This window comes from Squalius cephalus (assembly GCF_949319135.1).
Source record: "Squalius cephalus genome assembly, chromosome: 8".
In the NCBI taxonomy this organism is placed as follows: domain Eukaryota; kingdom Metazoa; phylum Chordata; class Actinopteri; order Cypriniformes; family Leuciscidae; genus Squalius; species Squalius cephalus.
In genome coordinates, this window is record NC_137129.1 from 28784924 (window position 1) to 28803917 (window position 18994).

An 18994-nucleotide genomic window follows, 5' to 3' on the forward strand; every position below is an offset into this window, starting at 1 on the left:
GCTTCGCTATGATGTCGCCATGTTCGACCCGGAACCGGAATCCCAAATGTATACATTTTTCTATACACATTGATGCTGAAATATCTGAATAAATACACAATACCAGCAGCGCTCGTGCTCTCATATCTCCTACAGCTTGTGACACACAATCCCACCTCATTCTTTTCATTAATGCCATGACAGGGCTTGGCATGGGATTGTGTGTCCATGTAACGTGTTGTATTTTTATTTTCCTGTTAAATTTGCAGATGGTGTTGGGAGTTTAAATGTTTTGAGCAGAGTGAAGATTGGCACATTCATGTATATTGTATATAAATTAATACTTTTTCAATTTTGTTGTAAGTTATAGGCTACAGTTTGCAAAAAGATTGTTTTAATTAAAATGTTTGTGCAGTTTTATTTGAAATATTTTCATGTGTGAAATATTAAGTGTAAATTACTGTTACTGAATACCTGAATACATTTTACTAATGCTGTTTTAATGACTTATTTTAGGTTGATAATTAAACAATGAATCAACAAAAACATGGATTATGTGATTATTTATTTAATACAAACTGATTGATTTACTTATTAATGATAGTTTCTGTTAATTACATTTATTGTAATAATAATATTTTTATTATTGTTTGAACAATAAACAACGTAGAATCCCAGCTAAAAATTTTACGTTCTGGGAACGTTAGTTTTATAGGTTAGGGGAACGTTCTGAGAACCTTCCGGGAACGTTCTGAGAACCTTCCGGGAACGTTCTGGGAACCTTCCGGGAATGTTCTGGGAACGTTCCCCTAACCTATAGAGAACGTTCTATTAACGTAAAGAAAACTTTCCTAGCTAACCAATAGGGAACGTTCTTGAGAACGTTCTGGGAACCAAAAACTAACGTTCCCAGAACGTTCCCAGAACGTAAAATTGTTAGCTGGGTACCTTATCACATTGTATTGCAATGCCACTTAAATGTCAGGGCAAATATACTGTGTAATTAAAAGTTTTTTTTATTTTTTTTATAAGAGTAGCTTACCTTTCTCTGTAATTACTGTGCAAATAGTGTTGTTTCGTATTGTTACATAGTAAGTAGTGTTTGTTACCCGTTTCAACTGTGTAGTTACAGGGTAAGTGTAACTCCTGCGGGCTGTAAATTAAAGTGGCGCTTGTTACCCCCTTGTTCTGTGTATTTACAGGGTAAGTGTAACTCCTGCGGGCTGTAAATTAAAGTGGCGCTTGTTACCCCCTTGTTCTGTGTAGTTACAGGGTAAGTGTAACTCCTGCGGGCTGTAAATTAAAGTGGCGCTTGTTACCCCCTTGTTCTGTGTAGTTACAGGGTAAGTGCAGTAAATATACAATAAAGGATCCAATTTAATTTCTGACTTTTATTTTACAAAAACATTTCAAAACACTTTTTCATCTTAATAAAACATTGTCTTTTCTACAGTATACTCAAACAACAAAGTAACACATTATACCCCCCAACCCCTTTATTTGCTTCTCTTGCTTTTCTTCTTCTTTCTTTTCTTGCTCTTCTTTTTCTTAACTTCCACAGGGGACTCTGAAGTTGAGGAGTTGATGGAGTCCCATTGGTCTTGCTGCACTGCAAAAATATGAATATATACATGCTCTTAGCAAGCTACACCTTCAATTTTAAGTTGTCGAACAATCCTCCACTCTAAAACATTTTGTGCCACCTGATATTACTGTAGTAACTGTCATTTTGAAGAAAACACATTTTGGTGAAGTTTGAGGCAGATCATGGGGGGGTTGTGATATTTTATAGTGATAATGACTAGTGCAGCAGAAAATGTTTTTAAAAAAGGCATAGTTGTTCTGACAGCAAAAAAAAAAAAAAAAAAAGCATGAAACACAAACATGAGGGCTGTGGCACTATAGGAACAGCATATCTTTGTGTCATTGCATATGGGACAGCAGACTTCATCTTTTCAATTTCCTTTTTCAAAAAATCACACTCATCTTTGAGCAAGGTGATCTCTGCTTTAAGAGTGATAATCTTATCTTTGAAAGAAAGAAAGAAAGAAAGAAAGGTTAGACGTTTAAATTTTACTCCTGCCCTACTCCAGGGCTTATACTTGTGACCACTTTCCTATTTTTTAAAACATCAAATTGAAGAACTAAACATCACTGGTACTGTACATTATAAATGCACTTGTTAAAGGATTAGTTCACCCCAAAATGAAAATTTACAACGGACTTCATTGGTCACCATCGTTAAGTCCAAATTAATGCAGTTTCAAAAGTCTTTTAAGTGTTTAAACGGGCTGTACGTGATCACAGCTGAAGAAGAGGTTGTTATCTAGCGAAACGATAGGTCGTTTAAAAAAAAGGAATATATAATTTATAGACTTTTTACCTTCAATAGTTCGGATTGAGCTGATCAACAAACGGACAGGGAACTACGTCATCACGTTGAAAGGTCACGCCTGCGCCGGCAATACTATTTGAACTACTATTCATATTCATCAGAATGTTATTCATATACTATTCATATTCATATTCACTGAATACTATTTCTATATATATAATCGCAAACAATACTATTTGAATTATCCTCCTACGTACGGTCGCATTGTAAACAGTGGGGCGGTACTTCGGCCGGCGCAGGCGTGACCTTTCAACGTGATGACGTAGTTCCCTGTCCGTTTGTTGATCAGCTCAATCCGAACTATTGAACTATTGAACTATTGCCACAGCCCTCAGGTTTGTGTTTCATGCTTGTTTGTTTTTTTGTTGCTGTCAGAACAACTATGCCTTTTTAAAAAACATTTTCTGCTGCACTACAGTCATTATCACTATAAAATATCACAACCCCCCCATGATCTGACTCAAACTTCACCAAAATGTGTTTTCTTCAAAATTACAGTTACTACAGTAATATCAGGTGGCACAAAATGTTTAGAGTGGAGGATTGTTCGACAACGTAAAATTGAAGGTGTAGCTTGCTAAGAGCATTCATATTTTTGCAGTGCAGCAAGACCAATGGGACTCCATCAACTCCTCAACTTCAGAGTCCCCAGTGGAAGTTAAGAAAAAGAAGAGCAAGAAAAGAAAGAAGAAAAGCAAGGGACGCAAATAAAGGGGGGGGGGGGGGGTATAATGTGTTACTTTGTTGTTTGAGTATACTGTAGAAAAGACAATGTTTTATTAAGATGAAAAAATGTTTTGACATTTTTTTGTAAAATAAAAGTCAGAAATTAAATTGGATCCTTTATTGTATATTTACTGCACTTACCCTGTAACTACACAGAACAAGGGGGTAACACGCGCCACTTTAATTTACAGCCCGCAGGAGTTACACTTACCCTGTAAATACACAGAACAAGGGGGTAACAAGCGCCACTTTAATTTACAGCCCGCAGGAGTTACACTTACCCTGTAACTACACAGAACAAGGGGGTAACAAGCGCCACTTTAATTTACAGCCCGCAGGAGTTACACTTACCCTGTAAATACACAGAACAAGGGGATAACAAGCGCCACTTTAATTTACAGCCCGCAGGAGTTACACTTACCCTGTAACTACACAGTTGAAACGGGTAACAAACACTACTTACTATGTAACAATACGAAACAACACTATTTGCACAGTAATTACAGAGAAAGGTACTCTTATTAAAAAAACTAAACAAAAAACTTTTAATTACACAGTATATTTGCCCTGACATTTAAGTGTTATTGCAATACAATGTGATAAGGTAAGTACTAAGTACTACATGGTACGTTTTAAATTAAAATCATAGCAAAAACAATTTTTTTTGGCTTAACGTTAAGTAGTTTAGTAAGAAAAGCCAATAAATAGCATTGCCAAAAAGTTTAATTTACAACCCACAGATGTCAAAATTACCCTGTAACTACATTGCACAAAGACATATTTTGCCAGAAATGTGATAAAAACTTTTATAGACAACAGACGTACAATTTTTGCCTGGAATATATTAACAGAATAGGTACCTGTTAGTTTTAAAATAATTACATTATAAATAATTTGCTTGTATATCTGGTTGTAGGGGAGAGGCGGGACAGTTGAAACACTTTTCAGATAAATGTCGTTTTCTAAGATTAGGTTACAGATAGATTTTTTATTTTTTTGTGATTAACAACTCACATATGTGTTCTCTTAGTATCATGTGTTATTCGGTACAAATATAGAATGATTTAAGGAAAATATGACTTTGAACGGGAGTTGTGCTTTGTTTCAATCGTCCCGCCTGTGCGGGACGGTTGAAACACAGGGGTGGGACGGATGAAACATAACAGTTTAAATGGCAACTATTCATCTAATGCTTATTTTTGTGAACAACACCTGACAAGTAACTTATGTACATATTGTTACAAACATATTTTGTAATTTATTTTCATTTAAAGGTTCATATTAACCATTTTTGTTCTGTCGCCCAATAAACAATAGGCGATAAGCCTATGCGCATTTTGTAATCTTTCTAACAGGCTATTTTGACGAAGACAGACAAATCAGTTTACAATTAATTTTCTTACATTTCTTCCTTGAGTCATATTGAGTGTTTGCTAGTTGAATAGCCTGTTATTATGAAGAAAACGAGGCCAACCAGAAGACGATAAATTAAATTTATTGAATATTGAAGATTGGACAATCGATGATTATTACAGAGATAGCATGTGTTGCGTAATTGAAAATTAATTTGCATTAAAAGAAACACAAGTCTAGAAAAAGTATATGAATCTATGAACAGTATAGGCTATGACCAGGTTTAACGTGCAGCCCAGCTAACACAGTTACGTTGTGAAGACGTAACCGGACCGGACCATATTCGTCGTAGCGACGTGCCACATAACGTTCCAGCAACGTAACTTTGTGATTCCTGTATTCGTCGTGGCGACGTTATAGTGGAACGTCGCAAGAACGTGATGAGTACGTCTTTATGACCAAACTGGCACGTTGCGAGGACGTAACATTAAAGGACCATATAAGTCGTTGCGACGTGCCACATAACGTTCCAGCAACGTAACTTTGTGATTCCTGTATTCGTCGTGGCGACGTTATAGTGGTACGTCGCTGGAACATGGCAGGTACTTCCTAACGACCAAAATACCACGTCCGCATTTATTTTTAATATACTTCTCACCTTTAGTCCTGGGAATTAAGATGTGCTTGATCGTAACCTTGAAATCCACATTGAACTGATAAATTCAAACATTTCATTCTCTGTAAAACCTTATAAATTCTAATAGGGAATTGTGTAGTTTTCTGTTAATACATTTAGGGATCAATACAGATAATGGAAACCAATACAAACCCCTATTAAATTCTAAATAGAAAATGCCCCAAAACCACACTGCATTAATTTATTAATCAGCATTTATTCAGTGTTTCTTTGTACAAACTAAGCCAATACATTTTGAACATTAACGATTTTTTAACCATGTTAACAAGTAATGAGTACATAAATGTAACATCAATTAATTAAGCAAAAAACATAATCAATGAATAATGTAACCAACTATTAAAATGTTTTATTCTTTTTACTGAAAAAAAGTGTTTGCTATTCTTATTGATACTGCTCTCTATAACTGCTCGCGGAAAAACAATAAAGACCTTAAAAAAAAAGAAATGAAAAGATTCAAAATTTTCTTTATTATTAATTTTATTTGCAGAAATAGGTTCAATTGTTTCCTCTAGTGTCCTATGAGGCACCTGCTACAAATGCCTGGTGGTGATGTGCTTCATTGCTTCACTACCAGTAGCTAAACCTGAACAATGCGACAATTATCAAAGTCTATAGTCCTTGAGCTTCTCTGAAGACAAATAAAAATAAAAAATTTTTTTTAAAAAAACATATCGTTCATAAAGAGTAAAGATATGTAAAAGGAACAATATAGATGTCTAGCATTTTTCCTATTATTTCACCCACCAAAATATACATAAAGAGTTTTTTGTTCATGAAAATGAGCATGATGACTGCGTCCCAGCTGTGGAAACCGCTCTTTCAGACAGTGTTGAGGAGGCAGAAGGAGATGATGGAGAGCTGTGGGAGAAGAGGAAGAGTTTCTTTCTTACCCCACCAGCGGAGGGCAGGGTCTTTTGAGACAAGGAGAGGAGGATGGTCTCTGTTGTCTAACTTACGTATTCCTCCTCCTCCTCCTCTTCCTTATCCCGAGCTGCACTGTCACCTCATCGTCCTTCTTAAGGTAGCTAAAAACAGAGGAGTACTTTATTAATGTTGCTAATCTACGGCTTTTAATGCAGTTTTTCGAAAATACAGTAAAAACAGTAATATTGTGAATATCATTCAAATGTAAAATAGCTGTTTTCTATTTTAATGTATTTTAAAATCTAATTTATTCCTGTGATCAAAGCTGAATTTTCAGCATCATTACTCCAGTCTTCAGTGTCACATGATCCTTCAGAAATCAGTAATATGATGATTTGATGCTCAAGAAACATTTATGATTATTATCAGTGTTGAAAACAGTTGTGCTGCTTAAGATTTTTTGTGTAAACCATGATGCCCTTTTCAGGATTCTTTGATCAATATAAAGTTCAAAGAAAAGTTTGAAAGTTAAATCTTATAACATTATAAAAGTCTTTACTGTCACTTTTGATCAATTTAATCCATTCTTGCTATTAATGTCTTCCAAAATCTTACTGACCCCTAACATTTGAATTGTAGTGTACACAAAAACATGAAACAGCATAACTGTTTTCAACATATTAGATAATAATCAGAAAAATGTATTGAGCATCAAATCATATTAGAGTGATTTCTGATGGATCATGTCACTGAAGACTGGAGTAATGATGCTGAAAATTCAGTGACGTCATCGATTAACAGCACATTTATGTTAAATATCAGTTTAAATAAATTAGTCAACTTCCAATCACCCATTGAACTGCCAGCAAAGCCTTTACAAAACGATCATAACCTCTTATCTACACAAAGATGTGATTATAAGCCCAAACTTTTGTAAACAAGAGCTAGGTTAGTTAGCCTACGTTAGCAGTGCCTCTTCTGAAAACGGTTGAGATGCTAACGGACTTTTTTGAAGACACTAAACCATTTCTATAAAGTAAATATTCAACAGATGTGTGTCAATACCACGTAAGAAAAGTGTCAGGAACAGTTGTGTATATTATGTGTGTGATTTTAGAGACTAAACTCACCTGAAAGCAATCGAAAACAACAGCAAGAGAGGGAGCTTTGCTGCTTATCAGGCATGTCGCTGCGCCGTTTCCATGGCAACTCTGCGCCGCTCCAGGGTTTGAAAGCTAACCCGCACGCTCATAAAACACGTCAGTCACGCAGCATTTACATAAATAAACATCTAGAATTAACATTAACAGAAGTAACATTACATAAATACAAATCTCATGAATTTAAAACTCATTTTGAAGTTATTCAAGTTTGAAGTTCAGTTTGAAGATTTTTTTTTTATTGTTGTTTTTACGAACACCCAACCTCCTTAATAATAATAATAATAATAATAATAGCAATAATAACGATTATATACAACGTTATGACAACGTTGTGAGGACGTCGTGGTAAAGTTCCATTTTTTAGAATCTTGGCTAACGTTCCAGAAACGTGGTGGGCACGTCCTCAAAAGACGTCGCTGGTTTATCCCATGGAGAACGTTGTAGAGACGTGGTCAACTGGTCTCCAGATAACTTTCCAGATAATTTCAATTATATAAATAAATGCATTACAAATATTATCCTAGTGATACTATGCCATTTGGATATTATATGGAACATTTATTTAATTCATCAAAGATTGTATTAAGTTATCTGGTGACCAGTTGACCACGTCTCTACAACGTTCTCCATGGGATAAACTAGCGACGTCTTTTGAGGACGTGCCCACAACGTTTCTGGAACGTTAGCCAAGATTCTAAAAAATGGAACTTTACCACGACGTCCTCACAACGTTGTCATAAAGTAATGTCACGCTAACCAAATGACGACTAACTGACGACGTCGTCACAACGTACTGTGTTAGCTGGGAGGACGCGCGGTCGGGACGGTTGAAACACTGTTTCAACCGTCCCGACAGCGCATCCTGTCATTTAAACCTATTTTGCTCTTAAACTAAAAAACTCTGATATTGCACACTTAAGGGTGTGTTGCAGTACTAATACACCTGCCGTATTATCATTACAATGGCACATGAAACAATAAATCCAACTTGTCAGTCCAAAAAAAGTACCGCACGAAATAATTCACTCACCGCATTCAAAAACAGCTTTGCGGCTTTAAGGCCGTGTGTCCACCAAAGCGTTTTTACTCGCGGCTGGCGTGTTTTTTCAATTGTTTTCAATGGGAGCGCCGCGTTTTTAAAACGCCATGAGCGTAACGAGGCGCTGAGCGTCTTTTTCACGCTGAAGCGCTGAGCGTTCGGCGTTTTTTACTGGTCGCCGAGAGTTGAAGAATGTTCAACTTTTGGTAAAACGCAGCGCTCATCACTGTCACTTTTTACCCAACCGTCCAATCACAGTGGAAGAGGGGCGGGACTAATACCACACCGACCAACCGCGTCCGCCACATGATTCTGCTTGTACAACGTCAACAGATGACAACAACAAGCATAATAACGGAACAAAATCAAGAGCCAGATAAAATACATTACATTGTATTGACATTTTAATATAGAATCAACACAGAAACAAAATATGTGTGAAATGAGATACTGACTTTCGCGGATATTCCGTATCATAACAAGCAAAGTGTCTCGGTCTCAACCGTCTCAACTGAAAAAACGCTGCGCTGCCAAAACGCTCGAAAGCGCCCACAGCTGAGCGTTTTTAGCAGAGCGCCTAGCGTTTTCAGCTGGCTAATAACGCTTTGGTGGACACACGGCCTAACTCCAAAACGACACGACGTAAAGAAGAAATGTTTTCGCGGGTTAGGCATTGCGTGCTGTACGTGCTGACGAAATTTGACCGTGAGTGGTTTTCAAGGAAATCAGTGTTTCATCCGTCCCGCGTTTCAATCGTCCCGCCTCTCCCCTACCCCTTTATTACCCAAAACTTAACATATTGTTCCCTTATACCTACACGGAGGTACACTATAATTACAGAAACGTACACCGTAATTTCGGTTTACTTACGCAGTTGTTTGCGGGTCGTAATATAAGTGTTACCTTATTTTTTAAAACTTCAATTTTACCCTGTAATGATGAAAGACTCTTGTTGGCAGAACTTAAATTGTGGCCATAAATATTACATATTATAAAAGTAGCATTATCAAGTTTAGTGACAAGAATAACCCATCTTCCTTCCGCAGAAACCAAAGACTCAACAATATCTCCATTAAACTTGTTAATCAAAATAAGAACACCAGCGGAATGGTTAGATCCATGACTAAAGTAAACCTTATCCCCCCATTGTGATTTCCAAAAACGAACATCACTCACATGAATGAGTTTCTTGTAAGAGTATCAAGTCAGCATTTGTTCTTCTACAGTATAAGAATAGAGCCTTTCTTTTAGTGAGATCTCTCAAGCCACGAGTGTTTAACGAAATAATACTCAAAGAATTAAATTCCAAGTTCTGCATTTACATAAAAGAAAAAAAGAAAAGAGAAAAAGACAAGAAAGAATATTACTTGGATAATAATAAAACCCAGAACAATGACAAGAACACAGAAGGTTTTGCTTACCGCTGTGAACGCGAGCTAACACGGAGGTAGTTAAAGCTATATACCTTGAAACTTAGGCAAAAGTGCAACTGTAAGGGAGGAGAAAAACTTACTTATGCTGTAGGAACCACAGCATAGTTTGGCTCTAGCATCCACATCCTGCTTGATCAACGCCTCCTTGATGCGAAGCTTGTTTTCCTTTAGAAAGCGAGAGTCTTTTGCTGCCCGCCATACCAAGTCTCTGTAGGTTCGCATGGTAAAACGCAAGATATTTCGGGGTACTTCGTCGGATCTCCTTGGCCCCAGGCGGTGTACAACATCAATTACATCATCCATTTTGTTTTGGATACTAGGGATCATCTTTCTTAGGATGTCGATCGTCACGCTTCTCGCATCTTCTCCATCGCGTTCCCTGTAGTTTGAGATTCCATCTACGCGAGTACCGCTGCATTTCATCCAGGTTTTCTTTTAGACATACGTTTTCAGCTCGCAGATCCTTACCCAGCAAACATTTGGACGTTTAATGACCGTTGAAAAGACGTCCGTCCGAGACGTCCCGTCATGGTTGAAAAATAGTTCCAAAATGGCCGTGAATTCCACGTCTTTTCTGGCCGTGAATTCCACGTCTTTTCTGGCCGTGAATTCCACGTCTCTTCTGCGCGTCCCTGGACGTCTAAATGCGTCGTCATATGTGTTTAAATGTGTTGCTGCATAATTTAAGTGTATAAGCCTGCATATAAAATAATCACACACCTATTGTGTAACATCGTGAAAGACAATCAAGTCTTGAGGTTTAGCCTACACATCTTGACAAAGGTTCTAAAAAGGTCCAAAATTGGTCCAGTCAGACCTGAACATCAATAAAACGTTTTAATCACGTGTACATCAAAAACAATAACACATTATTTGTGGACATAAGCAAAAAAGAAGCATGTTCTGATTAAGCACAACATTTTATTGATCTTGAACAGCCAAAATTTCTCTTTATTTTTTTTCAATGTTTAACATTTCGTGAGCTTAGAATTATAAGGTTCTATCTCCACTTTTGGTCGAAATTGAGTTTTTGACAATCTGATTCATTAGGTGTTTATTAATGCCTGTGTGGTGTTATTTTTGTAAAAAAAAATATTTTGTTAGTAGTTATTAATAAAATAAAAGGTTCCATCTCACAAAACATAAACCGAGTTTAAAAACTTTGATCCTCAATAAACTACAATAAACGGAGATAGAACCTTATAATTCTAAGCTCTCGATTTGTTAACCAAACTAAATACCAATAGCAAAATACTGAATTATTATATAAAGATAGTTCACCCAAAAATGAAAATTATGTAATTTACTCACCAAATTCCAAACCTGTATGAGTTTCTTTCTTCTGCTGAACACAAAAGAAGATATTTTGAAGAATGTTTGTAACCAAGCAAATAGAGCATCCACTGACTACCATTATTGGAGAAAAAAGGATTATTAATGGGAAGCGACATCTGCTTGGTTACAAACATTCTTCAAAATATCTTTGTGTTTAGCATAGAAAGGTATACAGGTTTGAAACATGAGGTTGAGTAAATGATGACAATTTTCAGTTTTGTGTGAACTATCCCTTAAACACATTGTTTGGCTCATTTTTTGTATCCACCACCCCCAGCTCTTCCTGGAGTGTGTTTCAGGTGTTCTGCCATTGCTGCATCAATTTCAGTGTCTGTAGCATGTGGGCTCCACCTCTTCACAGCATCTAAGGGAAGAGATTATATTTATTTTTAAAATAAATGAAAATTAAAAATTTGAGGTAAATGACATGCACTTATTTTCAAAATATTTTTATGGTCTTCAGCTAAATTCAAAACAGCATTTGTCCCCTGCCTCTTCAATACCACTGTGGTGCCCTTGAGAAAGACCCTTAACTAGGTGTGTAACAGTGAGAAAGTGAACAGGACATTTCTGATAAAGACAGGTGGGCTGTGATGTCCCCTGAATAGACATGTTTAGCAATTCTAAAATTACAAAATATTTTTAAAGCAGTTACTGAAAACATACATGTTCAAATCCAGCTAATTTCATTCTACTTAAGATAATTTACTTTCTGAAAGAAACTCTCAAAAGGCTACATTAATAATTTACAGTAATAACTTTGACTGTATCATTAAACATACTTTATACTATGGTATACCGTTGTATAAGTTCAAATTAACTTTTAGCCTACTAGCTAATTTTAGCCAAACTCAGTTAGCCAATTTCAGTTGACAATGTGGGCATCATTTCTTTCGGTTCATTCATGTCAAACAAGTAAAACTCTAGCACGTGAATCTATACAAAATGTACGTACCCAACAGTAGATTTCTAATAATATGGGCCTCAATTCCTCCTCTCCTCGTGGTTGTTCAAACTTCAGTGTTCCGGAGTGAAGTCTATGGGGAAAACGCGTTAACATCTCGTGAGATAATCTAACCTATCGCGGGATTTGGTAATGTCGGGAGATCTTTTGTTACATCTTGGCAGCACAGTTTTGGCAATTACATCCAACTCAGACATAAATGGTGACCAGATATATTTCTGTTTTACATGTATATGCATACATTCCATAAAAAAAACACACACAAAAAAAAAAAAACACACAACGTATCAGGTAGGCTACAGGTTGAAATAATGACTAGAATGCAGAGGCTTTGCATTCACACAAGGAACTGTGTGATTATAATTTATTTAAACAAGATAAAGTAAATATATTTACTTTGAATACAATTTGTGTATTTCATAAAGATAATTCCTGTTTTTTTTCTGTCTTGCTTGACTAAGTGTAAAAGACATCAGTGGACATCTATTCACAGCCTTGACGTGTAAAGGACGTCAGTGGACGTCTTCACAACCTCTTAAAAACTACTTGGGCAATTAAATTAATTTTTGCAGTATTAACCATGCAAGGATTAAGCACAGCTTTTGCATATTTCACAAGGATTCCATGATGGAGGGTCATGATGGACTATAAATGCACGTGTAAAAGACGTCGCCAGGTGACGTCCTCTCACCCGATACACTATATTGAACTACACGTAGCTAAAAGTCAAAATAACAATTATACATGCAACCCCAGAGAACTGTAGACATGTACAAATGTATCTGAATGCATTTTTAGGAAATGTTCTGTGTTACATATTTTTACCGATTGATGCCGTCATACCGCGACTATTTTTGGCCAGGGACACGACGTTGCCGTCGGACCAATGTTTGCTGGGTATTCTCCTTTTCAAGTTGAACGATCTTGATTTCGTGCCTCTTGACTTCTTCGTTAATTTGGGAGACCTTTTCAGATAGTTTGTCGAGTTTTTCGCAAGAAACGGCAACCTTATTACCGTGCGTTTCATCCACTTTAGTAGTTAGCTTCTGGATCGCTTCAAGGATTGTAGACAAAGAAACTTCGTCCTTGCCTTTTGCACTCGCAAGATTCTTGGATGAAGTAGAGGAAACAGGCCTTGCAAAAACCTCTTCAAAGGCACCAACATCTGTCTCAATATTAATATTCTCCAGGTCGGCCGATTCCATGCAGCTCTCTTCCACGAGGTGACCAGCTAATATAACGCTTTCTTGAAAGGACTGATTCTTCCTTTTTTTGCCCATTGCAACAAGTCAAAAGAAAAGTATTGCCAAAAATAATCTATGAAAATAATCATAAACTGATCATTACAAACTTTACAAATCTTGTTAACTTTAAACTCCTCAAAACTACTTGGACGCTAAAATAACGTGACTATTCACACCGCTGCCATCTTGGCTCCCCTCTTTTAGGCATTATTCTGTCTTTTGTTAGAAGCAAGAAATGACAAGGAGGCAGCCTCTCGCAATCCAAAGTCAATGGAGACGGTTGGATTGTTTTCCCCCTTGGTGTGCGTGGTCTTCAGATTATGACGCGTTGCGCTCTGTCTCTATAGCCAACCAAATGCAAAAATTCTACTTTTTTTTATAACTATTTATCGAGTCCAGAGAAATGTCCTAGACTGGTTTGGTTCCGATCTACAAAACGGACAAAATTCGACATAACTGAATTTTTTCTGCCTAAATCGAAATTGGATAGCCATTTTGTCCGTCTTGAGCCAACGATCGCAGTGATGTGCAACACTTGAGTCTAGGACAAACGGTCTCGGAGTTATGAGCGATTTAGTACGAAATTATGCAGGATCCTGCAGAAGGGGGATTAGGTGTTGGACGCAGGAAATACTAAAACCTGTAGATGGCAGTCGTGTTTCATGTAGGCCATACTGACGACAATACTGTATGTGTGCTCGACTTCATGCTGAGCATACTGTATGATATTGAAGTAACATGACAGGGATTCTCGGTGCTTTGGCAGTACTTTGATGTCATACACATGCACGCTTTTTGGCAAACGTTTGTTTGGCGAAGTTTTCTTTTGCCAGTTACATAAACAGTCACATTTTCTTCATAAAAATCCGACTCAAACGCGCATCATTTGTCTTATTTTTTTTTTCTGTGTACATACAGTAGAAGAGACGTGATGTATGATAACTGAGTCTTATAACACAATAATTTGCGAAGACCTTTGAAGAGACCGAGAGCATTTGCGCAATATCATCAACTAGTTTATCTAATTTTACATTTAGTTCCTTTTTGCATCTGAACGTTTTTAATAGCTTTAACATGGTTGTAGTGCGCTTTTCTGCATTACTGTACAGTACTTTTTATATTATCATGTTTCCCTTTACATGGTATGAAACACATAGGCGTCGATTTCGGTGGGGACGGTGGGTACACGTACCCACCAGAGGCCTGTTGCACAAAAGTAGAATTAAGACATCCGGGATAAATGACTCAGCTGAGCTCAATGAAGCCAAAACATGTGCGTCCAGGCTTAATTGGTTGCACAAAGACCAAGCCAGGATGAGCAGACACGGATTCATTAAAGGAGAACTCCGGTCAATTTTAACATTGAGCTCATTTTTTTGTACATTTGGAGTGCTGTCAATACAGAGAACAACGACAAAAATCGGTGTTGCCTACACCGAGTTATTCTATTTTTAAAATTTGCACCCTGTTGACTTCAATGGGGCAAGTACTAAACCTGCTTTTAGCCTCTTAACATCCTTGATGTGTCATTACAAGTGCACAGAAAATGTGAGTGATTCCTTCTGAGTGAACACGAGTGAGTCTGACTGCAGTAGATGTGAAAGAAATGTATAAAAATGATGTTATTTAAGCCAGCGCAAATACCTTTGTTTACATCCTGTTTTTCGGTTGAAGTCCAAAGTAGTCGATTGCAGAGTTCACACGCATAGGTTTAATACCTATGATCACGCGCGTGAACTCGGCAATCGACTACTTTGGACTTCAACCGAAAAACAGGATGTAAACAGGTATTTGCGCTGGCTTAAATAACATCATTTTTATACATTTCTTTCACATCTACTGCAGTCAGACTCACTCGTGTTCACTCAGAAGGAATCACTCACATTTTCTGTGCACTTGTAATGACACATCAAGGATGTTAAGAGGCTAAAAGCAGGTTTAGTACTTGCCCCATTGAAGTCAACAGGGTGCAAATTTTAAAAATAGAATAACTCGGTGTAGACAACACCGATTTTTGTCGTTGTTCTCTGTATTGACAGCACTCCAAATGTACAAAAAAAATGAGCTCAATGTTAAAATTGACCGGAGTTCTCCTTTAAGCCAGGTGAAACCAATCCTGGATAGGTGCGCGCTCACGGCTCACTCAAATAGACCCCGCCACAGATCACAGATTAACTGATTTACCACGGCAACTAGAGCCGCGTACTTTTCCCCGTCGGAAGCACAAATCCTCATGGAGGCATACGAGGAGGTAAAAGATATAATTAAGAAGAAAGGCAACACCGCCACAGTGATAAAGCAAAGAGAAAAAGCGTGGCAAAGTATTGCAGACCGCCTGAATGCGTAAGTAGTGCACAATTACACACTCACCGCTCCGCTGAAACATCACAATTACAATTCAAATATTTAATTCACATCTCCAAAAACGCAGTTGTACTGTAATTATGAAACGGTTAAATTAATTGAAATGCACTGCAGATATGAGTGAAATTGTGTAAAGTAACTCCATCACACTGTATAAAGCTATGATAAATTATTATTAAAGCCTTACATTATTATTTAACGTTACTACGCTCAGTACGGTTTAATCTTAGCCGTTGTACTCTGCTTCTTATGTTGTCCACCGTTTTTTTTTGTGTTTCTCCTGCTTTTATTAATGTAAAGCTGCTTTGACAGAATGAAACAATTGTGAAAAGTGCTATATAAATAAAATTTAATTGAATAAATAGATGAGCTATAATAATAATCACTTTAATTTATATAGCGCCTTTCAAAGGACCCAAGGTCGGTTGCTCACTGCACTGCAAAAATGTCTTTCTTACTTAGTATTTTTGTCTTGTTTTCAGTAAAAAAAAAATATCTAAAAAAAATCTTAAATATTTTCTTGAGCAAAATTACCTAGGAAAATAAGCAAAAAAAATCTGCCAGTGAAACGAGAACTTTTCTAAAATTAAGTGTTTATGGAAAAAGTAAACTTATTTCAAGAGAATTTTTCTTATTATATTGACAGATTTTTTATTTTTTTGCTTGTTTTAAGCACACATTTACTTAAAGTTTATATTTTTTGTCTAAACTATACTTATTTTGCTAGGTCATTTAGCAAATCAAGAAAATACATCTTTATTTAAGATTTTTTTTTTGTTGATATTTTTACTGAAAACAAGACAAAAATACCAAGTCATTTTTTGCTGTGTGTGTGTGTGTGTGTGTGTGTGTGTGTGTGTGTGTTGTAGATTAAACATGAACGGGCCAAAACGGACATGGCAGCAGGTCAAAATCAAATACAAGAACATTCTGCAGAATGGTATGGTCCCTGACTAATATTTAACAAAGCACAAGCATATATTGTACCCAGAAGGTGCCTGCTCACACATTGTCTGTACTGTTTTAGCAGTGAAAAAGAATACCCACAGACAAGGCACGGGTGGTGGGTCACCAAAGGCTGACCTTACCCCAGCAGAGGACATGGCCTTGGAGCTAAATAAAGGCAGGCCCGTCTTAGAGGGGATCCCTGGGGGGAAAGAGACGAGCATAGGTTCCTCCCAAGATGCCACCCGCTTCATTCAAGGTATGTCCTTCCATCTCTACATGGGATATAACCACATTCATATTGAATCAATTTGGACTGTCTGACTTTGGTTTACCTATTGCCTTGCAGTGTCTGGCAGCACTGTGTTCCTGTTAGAGCCACCAGCACAAGCACCAGACGATGCTGATCCAGTGAGTACTCCATCAAAGGCATACTGTAGGCCTGGCATGTCTTGTCTACTAGCTTCAATATGAATCCGATTAAATGTGATAGGGTGAAAGCCCCAGTGCAGCAGCAACAGCACATGATGGAGACGATGATGAGGAGGAGACCATCTCTCTGGATTCCAGAAGGCATGAGGTATCATGTTAAGACTGTGAAAGTACTATTTACTCTACAATGGTGAGGAGTCCTCATCAAAATCAAAAAATCTAATTTCTTTTACAGGACCCAGATGCTATACAGTGGGAAAACCAGCCTGGCAACAGTGCGTATTAATAAAAGGACACCACATCCTGCCAAATTCCAGCTGCGCTAATTGTATTGTGTTCACAGAGCTCACAAGCTATCAGAAAGTTGTATGGCAACCACCTCCGGCGCCAAATAGAACTGGCAGACATAGACATTCAGTACAAGAAGAAAAAGATGGAAAATCTTGCACTGGAGTCCGAAATAAAAAAGAGGACAATTAGGAAACTGGACCTTGAAATAAAAAAACTTGAGAGGGAGGTGAGATATGCCTTCAATGTACACTGTATGCTAACTGTAACACAAATGTATTAATCATTATTTTTCTTTCCTCCCCCAGCTCCAAGAAGATGACACAGCTCAAAATAAAAATTAGGTATATTCTCGTAAAGTCAAGTGAGCCATGACATATGAGCTCTTATTGTGAGCACACAGGACGGTGGCATCTTTCTAAGGTTTTTTTTATTTTCCCAGCAATCAGTACAACCAAGTCATCGTTATAAGGCACCGGCCTCTTTTGCCCACCCCCCCAGCACCAGGTGTGGCCACTAGCCTATATGAAGGCCCAAAATTGTGTGTTCCTTTCTGCTCTGACAATGGCATGCCCATTCTTGCGAGATGTGGTGGATGAAGAAGCACTTGTGCTGAGGAGAGCCTTCAGGCGAGAAAGGGTCTTCAGGGACCGGTTGGACCCACTGGCCTTCCCTGATGACCATCTATATGAAAGATACAGGTTTTCTGCAGATGGCATCAGGTATCTATGCAGACTACTGGGTCCCAGGATTAAGCACCGCACTGCACGGAGCCATGCACTGAGTGTGGAGCAAATGGTTTGTGTGGCCTTGCGCTTTTTTGCTAGTGGAGCCTTCCTGTACTCAGTGGGGGATGCAGAACAGCTGAACAAGGCCACAATTTGCCGCACAATAAGGAGTGTGTGTCTGGCTATCAAAGCATTAGCAGATGTCTTCATCTCCTTCCCTGGCCACAGAAGACTCTGTGACATCAAAGAGGAGTTCTATAGGATTGCAGGTAAGAGGATCTACAAATTACAGGACAACTGTTAACACATAGTAGGATACTCATTACTTTGTGTGACAGGTTTCCCCAATGTCATTGGTGCAGTGGACTGCACACACATAAGGATAAAAGCCCCCTCAGGTGCCCATGAGGCCGATTTTGTGAATAGGAAATCCTTTCACAGCATTAATGTTCAGGTGAACATAACTTTTTGATATTGTCCATTGACGAACACTCTGCATTGCCAGTGATGTGCATTGATTGGTGTAATATTCCTCATCTTATGATTTCAGATGGTCTGCAATGCTGACTGTGTGATCAGCAATGTTGTGGCAAAATGGCCTGGCTCAGTCCATGACTCCAGAATCTTTCGGGCCTCTGAAATCTATCAGTGCCTATCACAAGGTAAGCCACACAACCCCTATTTATAACCATCATGGCTGTGTCAAGAATATCACTGTGTTTATGAGGTAGTAATGATGAGATTTTGTGTTGACCGGTGAATTCTCTGGTGTGTTGCTGGGAGACAGGGGGTATGGCTGCCAGCCTTTTCTCCTGACACCTTTCACAGACCCCCAGGAAGCACAGCAGGCCTACAACCATGCCCATGCCAGGACCAGGGCCAGAGTTGAAATGACCTTTGGCCTCCTGAAGGCACGCTTTCACTGCCTTCACAAATTAAGGGTCAGCCCTGTTAGGGCATGTGATATTACTGTGGCTTGTGCTGTCCTCCACAATGTGGCCTGCCTGAGGAAGGAGAGGGCCCCCAGAGTGCCACCAGCCAT